This window comes from Capsicum annuum, chromosome 10 (genome assembly GCF_002878395.1).
Source record: "Capsicum annuum cultivar UCD-10X-F1 chromosome 10, UCD10Xv1.1, whole genome shotgun sequence".
NCBI classification, from domain to species: Eukaryota; Viridiplantae; Streptophyta; class Magnoliopsida; order Solanales; family Solanaceae; genus Capsicum; species Capsicum annuum.
In genome coordinates, this window is record NC_061120.1 from 212,570,198 (window position 1) to 212,574,125 (window position 3,928).

A 3,928-nucleotide genomic window follows, 5' to 3' on the forward strand; every position below is an offset into this window, starting at 1 on the left:
TAACACCTAATTTTGTCCCCCCCCCCCCCAAAGTCTAATTTTATTCATTTTTAGTTCACCTTACCATGTGTCCAACCCCATGTAATTATATCCCACAAAAATATAAAAATGAACAAAAACAATACCTCTAACTAATTTATCTTATCCTAACAACCTACCTAATCAAAAGCTTCCACCTACCTACCCACTCACATTTTTATCCTCACAATAACAAACTAAAAGAAGGGGGACCACGGGTACACCTAATAAAAAGGACCCATTTTGTCACCATCTTCTTCTCTATATTTTGGATATACACGCATAAACCCACATCATGATCTCCATATTTCTCTTCTACACAATAAAACATATCACTCATATATAAGCATTACAAAATAAACACCTCACGGGGAAGCTCCATTAGATAGATATACACCCGTCTCATCATTCCTGACCAAAAACATTACAAACACATACACCTCCCAGCTTTGACATACACACCTTTGAGAAAAATAGAGATCAGAGAGAGATAGTGAACTATCGAGAGCTGATAGAAGAACGGGGAAGATATAGAGAAATTGAGAGGGGTTGTGATCAAAAAAGGAAAAGAAATAAAATTCGGCTTGAAAGAGAAGGTAAAGAGAGGGAGTTATGAAGAGGGAGAGAGAAAGGGGATCGAGAGAGAGAGATCGAAGGGTTTAAGATTTCCGGTGAACCCATCGCCAGAACTGTCATTCTGGTCAGATTTTTGGGCGACACAGGTTTGAATCGTCACAGCTTTGAAATACCCAAAGGTTTTTTATTGTTTCTGAGTGAGTGTTCTTCGATGGGGTTACTGGAAAAATGGTCAAATACCATAGATTGGCTGGAATCTCTTATCATTATTCGAGTTCCCATCGCTGATCGAACCAATATCTATTGTTTGTTCCTGTATCGGTTCGATTCCGCGACAATTTTGCATACGATTTTGGTTTATTTGGAAGGAATTTTGGTTCTGGTCCATAGTTTTCCATCTTGGTTCGAAATTAGGATACTGTCAGGACTCCATTGATTTATTTTGGTCAATTTCGGGTCTCAGTTCTGCAATATCGGGTTGGATTATTTTTGCTGTTGAGGTTTCTATTCGAGGTTTCGAGTGCGGATTTCTTTAACACATATTATCACGAAGTCGTTTCTTCGAAGGTTCATTTCTAGTCCTTGCCCTTTTGATTTTCTTGTTATGGTATTTAGTAGGTGGATGTTATGATAGTGCATTGTTTGTTGATTGGACATTTTGGTGATTGGTGTTGTCTTATCTGAATAAGTAGTCGTTAGTATGAAATCGATGATGATATGGATGGATAATTGTGCTCGTGTTTAATAACCGTCATGTATGAATATGGGGGATCGGAATTGCAAACTAATGAAGTAATGTGAATTGTTTGGTTGGACTGGAAATGGATATTGATATCGTTGAATTCAGATTAATTTCGATTTATAATGTTGAACACAATCGTAGTATGCTTAGGTCGAAATGGATATGCAATGTAGGTTCGGGTAGGCAAAAATCTAGGATGTGATGTGTTTGATCGAATGTTTAAATGTGCGGTTTGAACGTTTTGTTTAGTTAGTCAGCTTATTTAATTCAAATGTATTATTTGGTCGAGGAATGCCCCGAGGGATTTGTGTTTATTCACCGGAGAATGCCCCGACGTACTATGTTGGTTGAAGACGTTCGTGAGGAAGGCCCGGGGCGTTGGGTAAAGCATAGGAGTATTTTAGGATTAGTTTTGAATAGAATAGGTTTACATTTTTGCATTTTTCATTTTTTCGGGACTGTATAATTGGACTGGACATTATATTTTGGATTATTTTGTTTTGTTTGCTTGAGTGATTGTTTTTGCGTGCTTTGTGTGGTTTATGCATTTGTAATGACAATTTAGCCGATACACTCTGCCAAGCGACCGTGGTCAAACCACGGGATCGAGGGGTGCCTAACACCTTCCCCTCGGTCAACAGAATTCCTTAGCCGGAATCTCTGTTCGTAAATCAGTATTAAAGAGTCAAAATCGTTTTGAAAAGGATTTTCCGAAGGTGACTTGGCACACCGGATTATGCCAAGTGGCAACTCTGAATTTGAATGTAAAAATCATCTTTTTTCGAAACAAACCTTCATTTTGTCACTTAATAATAAAAACCCTTTCGAAACTTAAAATCAAATCTTTTTTGAAGTTAAAAAAAAGGGTGTGACAAATATGTTCGTGAATATAACCAATCTCTCTTTGCCTTCAATCTCTATGGACCAAAATGAAGAAATGAAGAAATGTGACAGGATAAACCAATATTTTTACCCTTTCAAGTTGTATTTGATTGTGGAATAGAAAACTAAATATATATATATATATATATATTGCCTTGCAATCTCCTAGTAGTGTAAGCAATTATGTCCACTTTATTTGTTCCCATTAATTTCTTAAGTACACAAGCAAATTGGGCTCGGAATAAATCTGATTTTTTTGTTCCAAATAGGGGAGATGGCAAAGTATAGATACACAATTAGAGTGGAGGAAGTTAAATGTGTAGACACTCTATCGTTCCAAATATCATTTTTCATTTTAAAAACAAAAAATATTTGAAAATATTTCATGGCCAAACAGGCCTTATGGAGACCAGATATTCCTTCGTTTGATCCTTGATGTCAAGGAATTTTCTATCCTAAAAATTTATCCACACTCGATGTATACATCAAACTAATATAATTTATCATGGTTAAGTGATTAAGTGAAGTAAAATACATATTAGTTAATCATGGTTAAGTAACATGAACTCTAAATTCAAACACATGTCATACATATATTGATTTGGAATATACACCAAGTGCGGATAAATTTTTTCTTCTTAGGGGGAAGTACAAACTAGAAATACACAACTAAGGAGGACTCGAGTTCCATTAGTTAGTTAAAATTCTGGGCTACATTGAAGTCCTACAACTGAATATTTAAATATTAAATATGAATCTAATTTCGTATATATAGGGAAATAACCCTTTTAATCCAACCAGACTTTAGCCTTTTATGCATGTAAAGCTTTACTTCCATCTCATAAACCCATGAATCTTCTCATTATTGTAATTTGATTTCTCTCTATCCTCCAATGGAACCAAACTTTGTCCTTTAAACACTGGATGCAAATTGCTAGTATTCTTGTGCCCCTGATAATACAGTTCCAAATTTACTAGCAAATTTCTTGCCTTTATATATACCTCTCTCTTCGATTGGATCGTGACAAATCCCAACGTGCCTATTGATAGTTATGTTGATAGCAAAATCGTAGTAAAAGGTGTTGTTTGTGTTGGACAAATCGAATTGTGTCAATGGGGTATTTGTTACGTAGAATTCAACTTTGTTGGAACGTAGGATGAGCCAGAGGACTAATAGCGCGATGGCTCCGATGATGATGAGAAAGGTGAAGATAATTTGGCATAGGAAGTTGAAGAGATAGCTACATGGGTTGCAGCTGCGGCTATGGTGGCCATAATAGGCGTTCAAGTTGAGTTGTGGCATATGTATGCAGCAAAAGTAATTAAAATTGTGTCTCTTTTAGGGTCTTGAAGCGAATCGGAAAGGGTTGGAATGATCTATTAGTGGTCGACTGTCACTTTTTCGCTTTGGATTCTCTGTCCCGCGAAAGAAATATCAAGGGGCGAAATAACCTCTTGATCGTCGTCTAAGTGTTCCTTGTTGCTCCGATCTCCCCTACGCCATACAGTGAAAATGTGTTTGTGTTTGTTGGAAACTATTGAATATTAGTAAAATAAAGTTGATTAATTAAATAGAAGAAGAAGGCCGTTTGGCATTTTCAATTGCACCTTTTTAGAAACTGAACAAATTGTATCGACGAAGATTACGTGTAGTATTTCCTATCAAGATTATTGACTTGACTTACAGTCAAGATTGATTTTTTAATTAAA

General features: G+C 36.1%; 1 pseudogene; it reads right to left on the reverse strand.

Annotated features, from left to right (window-relative positions):
• Nucleotides 1-2,814: 2,814 nt before the first annotated feature.
• LOC107844643 lies at nt 2,815-3,493 on the reverse strand (annotated as a pseudogene).
• Nucleotides 3,494-3,928: the final 435 nt, after the last annotated feature.